Genomic DNA, 18,385 nt, shown 5'->3' on the forward strand with positions numbered 1-18,385 from the left:
AGCAGCAGGATGGCTGGGAGAGGGAGGGGACGGAGGCGGGCTCCCCTTTGACCCCAGGGCCCCAAAGATGCTATCAGGTCAGACCAGGCCGGAAAATCCTTCCTGGATCCCTCCACATTCCAGCCTCTGCGGGCTGGTTTTACAGCCTTGCGGTGCTGCCCGACACTGTTTATGGCAGCCCCATTCTCCAGCCCTTGTCTCCAGGCCCCAAAGGCATCTGGCCAGGCTGAGGGAGGCTCGTGGGGGCAGGGGTCCCCCCCACCGCCTAGCCTCCCAACCCCTCCTTTGAACCCTGCTGGGCGCCGGAAGGAGGGGACTGGGTGGGCGCCACGAGGGCCCCTTCCAGGCCCCTTCCAAGCTCCTTACTGAGTGTCTGGGGGGAGGATGCAGACTCCCAGGCATGGGCCACCCCACAGGGACCGAATCCCAGCTCTGCCAGTTCCTCCCTGTGTGACCTTGAGCACGTGATTTAACATGATTTAACCTTCCCCAGCCTCAGTTTACCATTATGTAAAATGAAAATAAGAGTACCTCATGGTTATTTTGAGAAGTTGACATATTATATATAAAGTGTCTGCCCCAAATTGTAGCTGATATGATTAGCTATTACAGAATTTGTAAATAAGGCAAAGAACTAGAGAGTCCCAGCCCATTTAGTGGTCCTAGAAATGTTCCGCTAATTCTACCCTCAAGCCAGTCCCTATGCTACAAGCTGCCTCGTGGGCCCCACCCCAGACCCTTCAGACTCCACACCCTCTGCCCGGGCTTGGGTGTGTTGCCCTTGCCCTCTGCTGGCAGTGGGCAGAACTGCAGCCTTCTCTCCCCTCTGGCCTAGAAACCTGAGGCTTAGGAACGAAAGAAGAGCCAGGGAGGTGGAGAGGTTTTCCCCAGTGGTCCAGGTATCAGGGAGAACCTCTGTGGAACCCAGAAAAGGACCAAGAGCAATAGGGCTCACAGAGGTCTCGCAGTAGGAGTCAAGGACTAGAACGTCTGTGTTCTAGGGAAAAGTCTGGGCAGATGAAACTGAATGGAGGAGGAGGGATGAAGGAAAGCCTTCTAGAAGGGCTTCCCAGTGATGCAGGGAGAGAGAGTTTAGGGGAAGGGAATGAGAGAAAATGTAAGACAGCTCCTTTCCAGCGACGTGCCCACCTGGCAAAGACAGGGCCGGGGGGCGGGGGACATGGATTGGGAGGGATGTATGGTGCCCCCAGAGACGCTCGGAAAGGGGGTCACTAGGGTTGGGAGGAGGACGCCCTCGCACACTCTCCAAGGATGGGGAGAGGTTAACTGAGTCTGTCTGCAGACAAGATAAAGACACCGGCAGAGCTGGAGCTGGTTCCCTGGAGTGTCTTGCAGATAACGCTCAGAACCTGGCTGAAGAGGAACAACTCCCAGGGAGGGTTGGGAGAGAAGAGCCAGGAACTTGGCTCCTCCACTCTCCCTCCCCCGTCGCCCGCCCCCGGTCCCTTACCGAGGGAAGCGAGGAAGTTGGACAAGAGGAAAAACTTGGAACCTCTGCTGAGATTGCGCTGCATTTCCCTTCCTGGCCCCCAGGCACTGCGAATCCACGGATCTCCCCATCCTCTGCTCACCCACCCGTGCCCACCACTGGGCAATTTCATAAGAAGGGAGGTCAACCTTCGAGGACTCTAGGTGCTAGACCTTTCCTCAAAGTCATCAGCAAGGAATCCTTGAGCAATGTCAAGGGCTGCAGGGCCGCAGTCCCTTTTGTCTGCATCCCCAGACCCTCCAGGAGGTCTGCTCTCCCCCCTCCAATTCCTTTCCCGCCAACTAGCCCCTCCCCACCCCACCACCATCCCAGCTGTCAAGAATTCCAAACAAGAGGCTGGGTTCCAGGCCCTGTGTTTGTGTTTATCTCAGGACAGGCTTTGTCTTGTCAGAAGCTGCCCCTGCGCCTGACCTCCTGCCCTGCCCCCACGGCTCTGCTAAGAGGATACACTGAACAGGGATGCCCCGCAGGCAGGCCCTCCCCAGGCCGGGGCCTCAAGAGTGTGGGGTTCATATCCTCACAGCAGCCTGAGCCCCAAACAGGTGGAGCTGGGCCTGCGAGAGCCCCCACCCGGCCCCTTTCAGAGGAGGGTCTTGAGGAAGCGCCTACAAAGAGGGCGTCAGGAACAGGAATAAACACAGTGCATGGGAGAGAAACTGGAGATACAGAACCGAAACTGACCCTAAGCAGGTCATAAACAAAGCAGGACTATGGCAAATAAAAAGTGAAATTCTGGGGCTTCCCTGGTGGCGCAGTGGTTGAGAGTCTGCCTGCCGATGCAGGGGACACAGGTTCATGCCCTGGTCCGGGAAGATCCCACATGCCGTGGAGCGGCTGGGCCCGTGGGCCATGGCTGCTGAGTCTGCGCGTCCGGAGCCTGTGCTCCGCAACGGGAGAGGCCACAACAGTGAGAGGCCCGCGTACCGCAAAAAAAAAAAAAAAAAAAGTGAAATTCACCATAAACAGAAGGTGAAATGGACTATAACAAAGGGGCCTGGGGTAGTTAAAAACATGATCACTGACCCCTTCCCAAGTGAGCCCTGAAGGGAAGGGGACCCGGGAGCACCTGGCCCAGGAAGAAGGAGGCCCAGAGAAGGGACAGCTTGACGGACAAGAGCTTACTGCTACCTGACGGGGCACCACACAAGGATGTGAGATGATGGAACAAGAAGGATGGAGGTGAGACTTACAGAATGATTTCCTGGTGTCAAGGGCAAGAGTCATCTGCCACCACTTCACCTTTTCTGTTTGTCCTCACATCTCCCCTCCCTCCAACCCCACAGGGCAGTGGGCAGAGTCCCAGGAAATAGCCAAGGGGAAAGATTCAAAAGCTGAGGCCTACTCCAAACCTCAGGAGAGTGAAGGTCCTGAGTAGGGTGGGTGGTATGGAAAAGAAGGTACAAAAGGAATCATCAGACACCCCAGCAAGAACAAAACACGGACTACTGGAGCCAAAGCCAAAGGTAAAGAACCAGCCCTTCATCCTCCCTTCCTCCCTCCTCCCTTCTCCTGACTGTCTCACCTTCCCTTCCTCCCTCCTCTGGTCTCTACCTCCTCTACTTCTCCTCTCCGGTGGCATCCACCCCGTTCCAAAGCATCAGGTTCAAAGGCAAAACTCTGAGTCCATCCCAGCATCGTTCTTCTCTATCAACTGACCAGTCAGACTGAGATTGTGGGGACATCTGGCACATTTAGGACTTGCCTCTGTCTCTCCACACCAGGTCCCTCTCTCTTTTCACTCTGTCCCCCCTCCACACACACACACACACACACACACACTCATAAGTGCAAGGTGTCATTTTCCCTTCACCTCTGTGTGCATATCCCCAGCCGCCAAGTCCTGCATCCATCTGAACTATGGAAATCAGGAAGAAAAGGATGAAGTTGGTACCTGCCCTTGGAAAGGGATCCAGGTAGACCCCATTTGGTTCCTAATCTCTAAGCATGCATCTGAGGGTGGGGGGAATGATGGGGCCTTATAACCCTTCCCAAATCTTCCTAGGACCAGTAGAAGGTCCAGACACTGCCAGACCTCAGAGCCACAACCTGCTCCACTGCTGCTCCCACCACCACCGCACAATTACTATTCATAGTGCACAGCTGGGTGATTAATGACCTGATTAATAATTACTCAGGCTAATAAAATAATTAATTAATTTGGCAAGCCATTATTTATCTGTTCATCCTCAACCTGAAACTCTGCAACTAGGAGTTTGGGAATCTCCCCTCCAGGCTCTTTCAGAAATGTGATCATTAATGTGAGTAAGGGAGGATGGGGGATGGGACATCTCCATCCTGAGACCCTCCCAAGGTAGAAGAGAAGAGAGCCTGAGGGCTTTCTGAGAACGCAGATGGGAAGGGCTGAAACAAACTGACAGGGCAACTTCAAGCCCTGGAAGGAGCTGATGGGGGTGTGGGGGTGGGGGAGCACATTTTTTTGCGGGGAGAGGAAACCATAACTGGGAATTGGGGGTGGGTAGCTGAACACCCAGGTTTGGGGAAATCTTGGATGTGTTCTCTCCAGCACATGACTGATGACACCATTTTCAACAAATGATCTTTATCTCACCTCTTGTCTCCCAAATTTATGATTTTGCCCCCAAGCCCCAGGCTAAACAACCAAGGACCAGGTGAGTCCTGGGGTGGGAAGGGGGCTGACTTGGGGTGGGGTCCAAGAATCAGTGGGGTGTCTCCAGGACTCTGCAGAGGGGAGAGGCCTCCCCCTATCATCTGTTTCTGGGCTCTTGAGAAATAAATCTCTGCACAGGACTTAGAATTGAGTTTCTAGAACCTACAGGGCCTGGACCACCTCCCTCCCAATAGGGAGGGGAGCAAATAACAGAGAGAAAAGGGGGACCGCTGATCTCCTAGGGGCTGGGAAGGGAGGCAGAATCCAGCCCCAGGGCTGAGGGAGGGAGATGACTGGCATATCCAGCCAGTCTTTAAACAGGTGGGGTATCTCTGCTACATTCAGGCAGAGGGGCAGACACAAGACACGGATTCTCCACGTCTGGGGCTGAGCTACGGGTCAGCCATTCACTGTAAGTTCAGACCTATATTAGACTGCCAGTATGTGCAAGGACAAATAACCAAACCTTGCCCTAGAGGAGCTCAAGTTCCTGTTGGGGGGAAAAAAGGCTTGTAAATAGGTAATTCCCCCGATAAGTGCCATAAAAAAGAGGTGTATATAAAATCCACAGGAGCACAGAAGCTTCCTGCCTGGGGGTATCAGAGAAAAACAATCCAAAGACGGGACATTTGAACTGGGCCTTGAGGAATGAGTAGGAATTTGCCAAGTGTAGATGGAAAGTATGTGCAAAGACATGGAAGACCAATATGTGCTTGGAGAGTTATGTAGGGAGGCAAGGAGGCAACCTGATAAGACTTGAGGCCAGATCATCAAGGATGGAGGTGGCTTGAGCAGGAGTCTGGACCTTTTCTTGCAGACAGTGGGGAGCTACTAGAGTTTAGGAGAGTGACCTGCCCTGATTTGTGTTTTGGAAAGAGAAAATGGAAGGTGCAGAGGAGAGATGGTAGGCAGCGGGGTACAGTTGGAAGGCTGAAGCATGTCCCGGCTGAGAGATCCCGAAGGTCTGGCCGGTTAGGACCAGGCAGTGGCCTGGGAGCTGGGAGCAGGCAGGTTAGATTTCAAGCCTCCATGAGTCTGGATATAGATACTCTTAAGCCTCGAGCTGCGGCGATTTTCCTCACCACCCACAGCCATCGGACCAGCGTGGGAGCGGAGATGGGCAGGAAACCTGGGCTGAGGGGTGGGGATGCGCCGGACCCTCCTCCACAGGGCTGGGGAACAGGGGGATTTAGCGCCAGGCCTGGCTGGAGCGTCGGACTTAGTTCAGTCCGGCTTCACCGGGGGGCGTGGCCATGAGAACAGAGATAAGCAGAAACCCGCCCAATGGGTGGGCACAGGGGAGGGGCCGCGCGGCGGTGCCCCCCGTCGCCAGCAGAGGGCGCGCGGGAGGCAGGCCGGATCTGGAGAAGACAGTATTGAGGTGGCCGCGCGGGCCGGGGCGCCCTCTGCTGGGGGCCGGTCCCGGAGGCCCGGACTCGCGGCTCCCACAGTGGGGTCTCCCATCTCTGGTTTCTGGGGCCGCGCCCGCTGGGTTACACCCAGAATCCTTCAGGGAACTGGGGTCCTGCCCTAGAATATTGGATCCTAGATCTGAGACAGCCAGTTCTGGCTTGAACTCCCATAGTTCACATTTACGTAAAATAATACTTTCTCATCCATTCTTCTTTCCAACCGCCTGGAAAGTGAACAAGACGGGGTACATCGCCATTTCACAGATGGGGAAATGGAGGCTTCAAACCGAGGTCACACAGTTAGTAAGTACAAGATTTTAAAACCAGGCCTCCACTCCAAGGCTATATTTGATGTCCCTACTATGTGCTTATCAAGGTGTGGTCACTGTTCGCAGATGAAGGGTCACAAGGCAAACAAACTAGAGTGCCAAGAGGAATACCGGCCCGGCTGGCGCTAGCAGGGCAAGCTTCCCGAAGGAGCCCTTTCCCAAGGGTACAGAGAGGACATTTAAGGAAGTGCTCTGAACGCGCCAAAGGAGGGGGCGCGGGGGGCCGAGGTGCAGCGGGAGCCAGTGTGCAGACCTTCGTGGAGATCTGTGCGGCCAGCGTGCGGTCCGAGACTCGAAACCTGAGCTCATCCAGACACAGCTCGCCGCATCCGGCTGGGGATGGGCCCCCAGCAAGCCCCAGGTGGGGGCGGGTCGCAGGACCACCCTGAGTCTGTCCCAGTGGGCGGTCAGAGTGAGAGCACCTGGTCGGACGCCGCCTACCCTTCGGGTCCTGCAGCCTCTTCCGTCGGGGAAGGTTGGCCGCCTCCACCTAGGCTTCTGCCAACTGTGTCTCTTAAATTGTATTACCTCTCGCATGCCAACCACCCCTGACGGGCTTCCATGATTTCGGGTAACTCGCCTCCAGCCCCTGGGTACGGGGTATCATCATCCCCTTACACCATACAGCGCCGGTCTGACTCCAACGGGGAAGTCCCTCCTGGTGTCTGACCACCATTCCTCCTGCTGCAGCTAAACCTAACAAGTTAAAATGGGTGCTTTAACTTTCCTTCTTTTAGCTAAACAATCCAAGCCTCCAGCCCCTTTTCCACATCCTATTTCCCCATCCTGACAAGGCCTCCCTTTAGCTGTCGTCGCGATCTTCGTTTCTCCTGCCTTTCGTGGTCAAAGTAATCCAAGGTGTTTTCTGATTGGTTGCCCCCTCCCTTCCATATCCCCTCTCAGTACAGGACCTCCCCAGCTGTACTGATATCCAAGTCCCACTCGCCAGGGTCCACAGATGGCCTCAGTTTCCCCGGTAGGGAGTTGCGCTGCCTCTGTGGCGCCCTCCTGTTTTGTGAGGGGCCCTCCCCCAGCTTCTGAACAGGACACCGCCACGTTCTTTCATTCATCTCGAAAACATTTATTGAGCGCCTACTCTGTGTCCGGCCCGAGTCCCTCGCCTCGACTCACTTGCAGCCCTCCGCTGCTCCCTAGGCTTAGAGGAAGGAGCGGGAGATCCAGGAGTGCCCATCTCCAGTCTGGAGCTCGAGGTGAGAGAGCTGAAGGTTATCTGCTGCCGAGTGAAGCCACCGGGGCAGGGATGGTCGGACGCCTGCGGGCCTGAGTGCTCCGGGGCCGCAGAGAAGACACTGCGCCAGGCGCCCTAGCCTCCCAGCCCTCTGGCCTTGCGCTGGATTTCCCATTCTTAGCGCAAGGAAGACCCCATGTGGCTGCTGTGGGAAGAGCAGCTGTTCCCAGCAATCCTTCATCCCATTTCCACACCCTAAAAACTCAACAACTGGGACTTCGGGAATAGTCTTCTTACCAAATCACAGGAAAGATAAGATAGAAACACTAGCACGTGTGACCGTGGTTAGACTTCTGGAAGGACTTCTCTAGAAGCGGTTGGGAGGACATCGCAATGAAAGGATGAAAGGAAACATGCCTTCCGACCCTCCCCTTCCCAGGCGGTGAGGACAGAAACATTTAGGAGGCTGGGGCGGGTGTGGAATTATCAGCCCCTGCCCCGCGGCTGCTTCCGCACTAAGGAAGCTCTCTCCAGCAGGGATGCTCTGGTAGCGTCGCCGCCGGGGACGGTCCCTCTGCCCACACCCTAGGGGTAGGGGGGTGCACAAGGTCGTCGGGGACAGGGAGGGGACTCCACGTTCGTCACAATAGATTGTCACGGTCCTGAGCGGGAACCGTCAGGGCAGGGAAGATGCACCCCGCACACACCCTCTCTGAATTCCTTTGGAGAGCGGAAGAGCACTCACAAGGCTGCGCCCCTCCCCCCACGGACGCTGCGGGCGACCAAACCTGGGTCCGGGCAGTGTGAATTTGCATACATTTGCATACCCAGCTGCGCACAGCTGCATCCGGTTTTGGGCCATAAATTCGTGGCGGGTGGCTCCGGGCGAGCGGGCCCCACGCTGGGCGGGCGCTCTCTCCTTGCATCTCGGCCGTGCCTGTTCACGCCTCGGGCGCTAGCGGGTTCTCACGCCTCCTTGAGCCACCTCCCCCAGTTCGCGCCACCTTCCGGGCATCTGTCTGCCTCCGCCAGCCGCAGGCCAGGCCTAAAACCCCAGATCCCCGTTCTCCGTCTCTCTGGGACGCGACCCGGTCAAGCAACGAATTCACGTTGCTCTGATGCCTCGGGCCAGGGGCTTCTGGGCGGATTTTCCTGCCAGGACTAGTGGTAGCCTCCTAGGTGGTAATCCGGCCTCCTGAGGCACCTTGCTAAAAAACTGGTCTAATCATGGTCAGCTGCTTAAAACTCTGTGGACTCCCTAGGCTTGCAGAATAAAGCTTATATGGTTTACTCTCACCAAGGAAAGCCCCTCACATCCTACCGCATCTCTCTTCTTTACCTTTAGCCTTGTCTCCTGCATTATAGCCAGACCCAGGCACACAACAGCATGTGCTTCAGTTACACAAAACTGCAGGAGAGTCATTAAACTCCTCAGGAGCTCTCCTCCTCTGCCTGGCCTTTACCTGCTCCTCCTTTCCACCTAGACTGCCCCTCCCTCTTGTCTGCCTGACTAACACATCCTTAAATCGGTGCTAAAACGTTCCCTCCTCTGGGAGAAATTAGTTCCCTCCCTAATTTCTCTCACCTTTGGCAATTTGTAATGATATCTGTTAACACTTACAGTATAAACGTTTGGTCAGTTGCACCCACCAGATTGCTAAGACAGGGACTATGTTCGTTGCTGTGTCACAGTTCCCAAGTTCCTGGCCCTACTGCCTAGGAGATGTTCAGAAATACTGAATGAATGAATGAATGTATGTATGAAGCTGCAATTCCCCCAGGCACTCGGAGTAGGACACAGCTGAGACACTGTGCTGGTCCCAAGCATCCTTTACATGACATCTGTGAGCCCACAGGAGAGTTCCTGCTCCCACCCCATTCCCTTTTGGTCCAAGCACCTCTCCAAGCAACAGAAAGATCGTGGGGAGTGAGAAACCAGGATTATGAGAGGAGAGCCAGTTCAGTGAAAGAGCCAGTGCAGTGAAAGAGCAGTGGACTCAAGAGTCATGGGGCCTAGGGTCAAACTCTTGGGCTGCAAGACCTCAACAAAGTAACTTCCTCCCACTGAGGCTGTTTCCTTAACTGGGAATAATAGGAATAATATTGACTACTTAATAGAGACTTCATAATGATTGAATGAAGTAGTTCATGAAATGCTTACTCTGTGTTAAAAAGTGTTGGATCCTAGGGCTTCCCTGGTGGTGCAGTGGTTGAGAGTCCGCCTGCCGATGCAGGGGACGCGGGTTCGTGCCCCGGTCCGGGAAGATCCCACATGCCGCGGAGCGGCTGGGCCTGTGAGCCATGGCCGCTGAGCCTGCACGTCCAGAGCCTGGGCTCCGCAACGGGAGAGGCCACAAAAGTGAAAAGCCCGCGTATCGCAAAAAAAAAAAAAAAGTGTTGGATCCTTTGATATTCCAGGCAGATGACGCGAGGATCCATCTTGTCCCTTCCCTGGGGAAGAGAGCACCTCCACTAACAATCCAAGCCAAGAAGCTTAAGGGATTGAGGTTTCCAGAGCCTCTGATTTCACCAGTGTGCATTCTGCAGGACCGTTTGGGACAGCAAGACATTCAGCGAAGTAGGGTGGAGGTCATACCAGCCTGTCTGATGAGGGCCGTCCTCACTGCTGTTCCCCTAATGGCTACCAGGGGGCAGCACAAACCCCCAAATCACCTCAGGCTGCCTGACTGCTAGAGGCAAGTACCCTCCTGGGCCATCCTCAGAACTGAGTCCTGGTCCCTGACTCTCGTGTCTGTTCTTACCATCCCCTCCCAGGCAAGTCTTGGTGTCCTGTCCGTCCTGTCTCCCCCACCCCCTCTCCCAGTGCCTCCTGTCTTTTCTGGTGGTTTCGTGCTCTCTTGGTCAACTTACAGCAGGCTCCCAGGCCCCCTAATTGCCCGGCCTCCCCTTGATCATGGCCAATCTTGCCCTAAGTAGGCATCCCAGGATTGGGGAGGGCACAACTAAAAGCTCTGGGAACAAAACACAGCATGAAGTTCTGGGGAGGACAGACCTGGGTTCCAGGCCTGACTCTATCACTAATCAACTGCGACACCTCAGGCAATTCACAAAGGGCTTGGTCTCCTCTCAGGGTTGTGAGGTGTCAATGCATTCATTGCATGGAAAGCTCTACTTTGCTCTGTGGGTATCTCGTTCAACATTGATCCCTCTGACTCTGCCCAGGGTTCACCCTACCCCTGCTCAGGCCAGAGCCTCCCTCATACCAGCCCTATTTCCTGTCTGGTCTCAACTTCCTTGAACTGGTGACAAGACCCATCATCTTTCTGACATCTTCTTGGATACACATACCCCTCCCCCGCCCCATTCCACAGACAGGACATTTGGTGAAGTTGTCCCCATCAAGAATCTCATCAACTTTCTTTTATGGCGATGGTGTCCAGGAGGCGCTGGACACAACTCGTGTGCCCTTCCCTCCTGTGGCGCCTTTCCTTTGCTCTCCACCATACCTCATCCTTCTCACCTTTCTTTTTACTCTTTTCTTTTCCTTTCCTCTTATACACCCACCTCTCTATTTCCTCTCTCCTCTTTCTTCTGGGACTTAATTTCGACTTAGTTTCTTCCCATCCTCTCATCCTCTAGAAAGCCTATCCTCTCTCCATCCCAGTGTTTCCCCTGCTCTCCTAGGGGAGCTCTCCATCATCTCCCTCCAATACCCACCTCTGTCCTCTGTGCTTCCCTCCCAGGCCTGAGACACCACCAGGGCACTAAGGATTTATGAGCCATTTTTGGAGACCCCAAACTCAGAAACCAACATCTTCTGGTGCTTCAAGGGACATAATGTGCAACCTCACTGCTGGGACAGCCTCACTGATAAGGGTATTGAGACCGAGACAGTCCCATGCAGAAAGCAGCAGGGCAGGAAGGAGGACTGGAGCTGGGGCCAGACAGTCCAGGCAGTGAAGGTCTTGCAAACCACGCTGGTGTTCTTGGTGAGTTTCACACTTGCTGGTGACGATGGAGACAAATCCAACCCACCTCGATGTCATATCACGTCATTCGTTAAATTATGTTCACATCCTGTTCACTGTCCATCTTTCAGAAAGTCAGTGTGTGATGACCATCCTCCAGCACCAGCTGTGTCCTGGACTGTGAAGTCAGAAGGCAGGGACGACACGCACTCCATCCGTAAAGCTCTTTGCTTTGAGAAGCCTCCAGGATACTCAGGAGGAGGCAGAAGGCACATGGACACAGAGGGGACAGAGAAACAGTTGAGGCCCAGACTTATAGGTCTGGGGTTCACAAGCCTTATCATAAGTAATGGTTGAAATTATGAGAGTGCTTGAGCTATCTACCTCAGGAGGAGGAAGCAGATGAGAACAAGTGTTGAGGGTGGAACACTGGAACCACCACTAGTTCGAAGGTACGAAGCTGAGTTGAAGCAGCCAGAGAGGCAGAAGGGGGCCTTCCAGACCCCAGGTCCTGATAGAATTCATATGTAATACATTCATAATCATTTTACTTTTATTTATTTTTAATTAATTAATTTATTTATTTATTCTTGGCTGAGTTGTGTCTTCGTTGCTGCATGCGGGCTTTCCTTAGTTGCAGCGAGTGGGGGCTACTCTTTGTTGTGGTGCGCGGACTTCTCATTGCGGTGGTTTCTCTTGTGGCAGAGCACGGACTCTAGGCACGTGGGATTCAGTAGTTGTGGCATGTGGGCTTCAGTAGTTGTGGCTCACAGGCTCAGAAGTTGTGGCGCACGGGCTTAGTTTCTCACGTAATAATTTTATTTTTTTATTTTTTATTTTTTATTTTTATTTTCTTTTTTTGAAGATGTTGGGGGTAGGAGTTTATTAATTAATTTATTTATTTTTGCTGTGTTGGGTCTTCGTTTCTGTGCGAGGGCTTTCTCTAGTTGTGGCAAGCGGGGGCCAGTCTTCATCACGGTGCGCGGGCCTCTCACCATCGCGGCCTCTCTTGTTGCGGAGCACAGGCTCCAGACGCGCAGGCTGAGTAGTCGTGGCTCACGGGCCTAGTTGCTCCGTGGCATGTGGGATCCTCCCAGACCAGGGCTCGAACCTGTGTCCCCTGCATCAGCAGGCAGATTCTCAACCACAGCGCCACCAGGGAAGCCCTCTCATAATAATTTTAAATGATAATTGTTAAGAATATATAGTGCTGGGCTTCCCTGGTGGCACAGTGGTTGAGTGTCTGCCTGCCGATGCAGGGGACACGGGTGCGTGCCCCGGTCCAGGAAGATCCCACATGCCGCGGAGCGGCTGGGCCCGTGAGCCATGGCCGCTGAGCCTGCGCGTCCGGAGCCTGTGCTCCGCAACGGGAGAGGCCACAACAGTGAGAGTCCCGCGAACCGCAAAAAAAAAAAAAAAGAAATACATAGTGCTATTTGCATCCCACCTGGGCTACCAAAAACAAAAAAGAAAAAGAAAGAATACATAGTGCTATGGAACTATTTTATGATAAGTGAAAACATACAAAATGGTACACAATGTAAAAATAGGAATTTGTCTCCTATGGACAAAAATCTGATCAAGTGCACAAACATAGAAATATGTATTGTATTAATGTGATAGGATTATGCTTTTTCCACTTTTTTCTTTTATCAACTTTCTGTTATGATTATAAGAAAAAATAAACTATTTTGTGAAAAATGAAATAATTATTCAACATTTCAGCTGACTCTTCTCAGGAAACTGACACCCAGAAGGGAAAATTAACTTAACCAATATCACACAGCCTGTGAAAGACAAAGCCTGATAGAACTCTCGCCTAATGATATTTTTCCAGTGCCCGGGCTGTTCCTAGTCTGGTGCTTTGGCTCCAGAGCAAGGTCAGTTGTGAGCTTCTATTGCTTCCTAACCTCTCTCAATCCACACTTTATCCTGCCACTCTCTGTGCCCTTGACCTTCCCACATGCTTACTAGCCTTGCATTAGCGTGCTGCCCCTGAGGCCCTTTGTGGCCTCCTTGCCTTTCCACCTGAACAGACTCAGTGCCTGCCATTTTCTGCCTCTGATCTGTATGGCTGTCCTGGTGCAGAGCTAAGAGCAGCTCTCCTTTGCCGTGATTAATGACTTCCTCCTCTTGGCCCACAAGGCACCTTCTAAAGCCCGTCCCTAGCACAGTCCAAAGCACATTTCAATCATATTCATAAATGGTTTGGGGGTTATCTGCTGCCTGGAATTACCTAGGCCATTGCTTCCCCACAGTTAGAGTGACTGAAGTTGGACGCCATGGAATTTAACAACTTCAGATGAGCAAAAACATATATTCAGAGAGTTATACTCAAATTAACACATCCCTGCAACTCTCATACACGCACAAACCTGCCATTTCCTTGGGGGCAAAATTGGAGCTGTTTGCCCCATCCCTTCTTTGGAGATGATAGCAATAGCTATTCAGTTCTGAATCTCTAATGAACATTAGTGCACCCCTATCTGCAGCCAATGGGGCCCCTGTATGGCCAACCCACCCCCCGCCCCCACCAGCGCACTCTCCTCTCAGACCCTTCCTGCGACCGCCTGAAGCAGGATCGGGGATTGAAGGGAGAAATATCAGGATTGCAGTTACTCCACCTCCCATGCCAGTGTGGAAACAGAAGTCATTCAAGGTGCAGAAGGGCCTTCTGAAGTAACTGAAAACATTTCTTAGATTTTCAGGGTGGTCATCCAGTCTAGAGCAAAGACTATTCTGACTCAGAACACATGAGGGTAAACACTACATTGATTCACTGCCCAGAGCTCTTCAGAAGTGAAGTTCCAGCCAGCTGTGTCAGAGCGAAGAAGACATTATGGCTGGACACAGGAGATGCAGCTTCGGAGGGCCTTGCAGGCCCCTCTGTGAGCATCCACATTCCTCGCATCTGTTCTGGCACATGGCACATGCGCCCCCTGCACATCATGTTTTTCCAAGCCTCTCATCTCCCATCTTTCCTCATTTCATTCCAGTCTCCCAGTTTTTCACGAGGACAGCCTTATACCCGCTTCTCTCCCTCCCTCCCTCTCTCTCTCTCCCACCTCCTCCATCCAAGCTTGCAATTTCACCCCCAACCATGCCTCCTAGCCCAGCTCCTTAATCCAAACCAGAAACCTTCTTCTCTGATCCAAACCCTCAAATTCTCAATGACTGAAAGAAGCGTGGGGTGAAGTAAAGGGAGGGGATGAGAGGTCAGATCACTGTTCCTCACCTCCCTCTACAGGCAGACTCGGCTGGCCTTTTAGGGTAAGGAAGGGAATCAGGGAACCAGTCTGGGTTTGACCTGCCCCATGATCCCCTAGGCTGAGAAATGGGGCAATGGGAGTCCCCCAAGAAGAAAGTTTTTACTCCCATGCTGAAAGGCTGCAACAAATTCACACGGAAATAAGGATCCAATTGGCTTAGCTGGACACTAAAAATCAGTGATTTCCTGCCTTGTTACAACACCCCAGACTCCAATCATCTCAAGGAGGGTTATGAAATTCTCAAAAGTGATCATCTTAAACATTCTAACGGAAAAATATCACACAGTGAACTGGCTTTGTAGGGATGGCAAGGTTTTCTCTCATCTACAAAATCATAAAGAAACAAATAAAAATAGAAACTGTTTTTCAAGGTTAGGAATCCCTGCTTTAGACATCATTGCTGAGAAAATCAGAAGGGCTGAGGGTGGAGAGAGGCTTCAACCCCCAGAAAGAGAAAAATGGGCGATACTCCTCATCCCCACACCTCCAAAGGGGAAGTGAAAAAAAAACCTGTGTACTTTTCTTTCCCTCTCAACCCCTTTCCTCAAGCCCCCTTACTTACTTCTACTCTTAGTAACATGGAAGTAAAAAACAGAAAAAGGGGAAAAGGAACTGAAATGATGATTAAAAAAGGGAAAAACAGGAACAAAGGATGAACAGGAGGAAAAGTCAGAGAGAGGCAGGTAGTTGGGGAGAGGAGAGAAGGGTAGAGAACACGTGGAAAGAGAGAGCATCCTGTGTCCTGGTCTAGGAGCCCACGTGCCTGCACCCTCCCCATCCCCTTTGAGGAACAGGTAGCCCCAGCCCTGCTCTCTCCCAGGGCTCAAAGCAGCAGCTCCATCCCCTCTACCACCCAGTTTCTCCTGCAGACAGGACTGGAGTGCAGTGGTAAGGCAGGAACTAGAGAAAGGGGGTGTGTGACAGAGGACAAAGGAGCACAGTCAGGCTCAGGTCTCTGAGAGCTGGCTCTCCAGGCTTTTGCCCGGAAGAGCTGAAACAGAAAGCAGCAGAGGGTTACAGCAGGGGTGCGAAGTTATGGCGGAAACAGGCTGCATAGAGAGGTGCTGCATGGTATTGGAAGTAGCAGGAAGGAAGGGTCCATGCCGTTCCCACACAGCACAGGCAAGGAGTTTAGCGCCCCTGCCTTCCTCCCCTTCCCTGCAGAGCTCACCTGCCCCCACTCCCGCCCTTGCTGCAGATGTAGAAGCAGAATTTCATAAGCTGCAGCAGCTGTGGCCAATACCTCGGCTCCCCATCAGCTTCCTTCCCCAGAAGACAGCAGCAGCAGGAAGGGGGAGGGAGAGGAAAGGGCGCAATAATAACCCCAAACCTTTTCATCTCAGCAGCCCCCATATTTACCAGCAAGCTCAATTCTAGGCAGCTCTCTCTCTCTCTCCTTGGCTCATAACCAGATGATCGCACAAGGCTCTGCTGAGAAGGGGCAGGAGGCCGCTGAGCCGGCCTCACCTCCCCCAGTCTGGGAGGGGGCGTCACATTACACTGAGAAAGAGATGCACCTGTTTCCAGAGGCGGTGTGGGGTAGAAAGAGCTCGTAAAGAGTCCCAGGTTGTTGCAAGAAAGATAATAATTTGATGGGGCTGAAATTAAATGTCCAAATGGAGGCTGCTTATGGACTTTGAAGGGGGTGGAGAGAACATGGGGTGTGGAGACCAGAAATGAGAAGAAAAAAAAGACAAAGAAAGAGAAAAACACACACGATGGAGTAGACAAAGGGGAGGAACCGTAAAAAAAATACAGACGCACAAATAAAGACAGGAGCTGAGAGAGGAGGGAGCTGGCACCTGGAAAGCAAGATGTGACAGCTGCAGAGGCGGTGGGGGAAGATAAAACAAAGGCTGAGGAGCCACGGAGCTGAGAACCAGACCCTTCCATTTACGTGTCTTCACCGTGTCCACGACTTTAAGCAGGGGAGTCCATGAGGGTTCTCACTCATCCTTTACCCCCACCCCGCTCTGCTGGAGTAACAGAGGGCACTGTACCCGTGTGGCACGCTCGCACACCAGTTGGCCCAGCTTTGCTTTGTTTGTCCCCCCTCCACCCCGCAGGTCACACCCCAGGCTTGGGGATCAGCTCAGCATATCCACAGGCTCTGTGTAGCCGCTCTCAACAGTGGGGCTCTCAGCCCCCAGCTCACACTTCCTTCCAAAGGGCGGAGTCTGCCTGGGGGGCTGCTTCCTCCTAGCAGGGCGATTTCAAGCCATGCGCTCGGCCATCCAACTAAGCGCAGACTCCCACACTGCAGCCCTCCATTTTCCCCAGGCTGTCGGGCCTGCCTGGACTTCCATGAGCTCTGCGGCCCTTTAGCGGAGACAAAAGGGAAGGCACAACTGGCCGGCGGGGGCCTGGCCCAGCACACGGAGGCAGGGTTCCCGGGAGAAGAGGAGCGGTGCGGAGCTCATCTGAGTGACGGCCAGGCAGGCATATACCCCCCGACACACCAGAGGGAAACAAAAATCAAGACACAGTTGCTTAGGAGTGGGAGTGGGTGTCAAAACCCCCGAGTCGTGCTTTCTGATGAGCCCAAGGCAAAGTGGCAAAATGGTGAGAGAACTAGAAAAAGATGGAAAGAGAAGGGGGTGAGCAGTCCCAGGCTTCAGAGTTAGAAAATAAATAATGTCCAGAAAGGTCTGGCTCTGAAGTGGACCAAATGGCTCTCCTGTCCCATGTTTATGGGGTCATGGACCATTAAACTAGCCAACCTACAGATGTCTTCATAAGACTTTACGAGATTAGGCTGGGGAGACCCTATAACTCAGCAGCAAGAAGGGAAAACAAGAGGGAGAATTGCAGATAAGAGATGGTGAAAAACGAGCGGAGGCGCCTCCCGGGAGGATGTCTGGGTTCTGGGATCCCTCCGTCTTCACTTCTCACTCCTCTGTGAGTTTTTGCCCACGTATCCATTAGATTCAGAACGGCATCAGGCTTGTATCACTCAATAAATGCTTGATTATCCACACACTTTTTCCTTCCTAATCCAACCTCCAACTGCCCCCACCATGACCCACAGTCATTAGATCCTCAGTTTCTTTGGTATTTGTGAAATCAAAATCAAAACCAAAAGCATAACCGCTCATACATATAATTCACGTGTATTGGGATTTTCAAACCTGATTCCGATTGTTTGTCCATGTGGTTTTCCACAAATTCTAATAACCAGGGGCTGACTTTTCCAGGGGTCCCCTGGGTTCCTAATGGTTAATGTTTATTCTCTGAGCCATTTCGAGGAGACACCAGCTCCAAGACCAGGAAGGCATACAGTCTGAAGGGGTTAAGGGAAGGAGCAGGGAACAGGATACACGTTCTCTTATTCCCTCAGGCTTGCGCCACCCTGTGGCTATCTGCACAAAGTCAGAGACTGACAATCCTTAGAAAAAAGCCCTTGTTCTCCAAGTCTCTCAGCTCTTTCACAAACGCATGCGCAGCCACTGGATGACATTTGGGGCCCAAATTAACGAAAGAGTGTAAGACCCAGATTTTGGAAACCACCACTCAGGATCCGTATTTGAAAAGCAACCATTTATTAGAACCAATACAAGAGTATGAAAAGAGGGAAAAGAGGAGAGTGGAAGAGGGGGAGAGAATGAGGTCTGCATCAGATGTCAGTTGTGGAAACACATAAATTGCCTACTTTTAAACATTTACATTTAAAAGGCGAACATATATATATATATATATATCACTTATCCTAAAAAAAAAAAAATCAAAAGCAGACATGTTTGGCTGAAATAAAACCAAGAAACACAACCAAAACTCCCCCACAAACCAAAAAGGTCCATAGAGAATTCAATTTCCCATTTTTCCATTCAGAAATCTGGCTACAAAGTGTGATTTGTTTTGCTACTCAGGATGGTACCGAGTGCTGAAAGAAACCCAGCCTCTGGAGTCTCTCAGATCCCATCCTGTGGGAAGGGGTGAGAAGGCAAATCAACTCCTGGCTACTTGGCAGGATGGCAGACCGTGCTCTCTCCATCCTCCAGGACTCCACAGAACCGCCTGGTGCCGCCAGTGCAGTGAACAGCGGAGCAGAGTCCACTCAACACTGAGAACCAGGACGTGACCACAGCAAGGGGCCAGGACCTTGTGCTTTTTCAGGGGTT

Source organism: Hyperoodon ampullatus (genome assembly GCF_949752795.1).
Source record: "Hyperoodon ampullatus genome assembly, chromosome: 11".
In the NCBI taxonomy this organism is placed as follows: Eukaryota; Metazoa; Chordata; class Mammalia; order Artiodactyla; family Ziphiidae; genus Hyperoodon; species Hyperoodon ampullatus.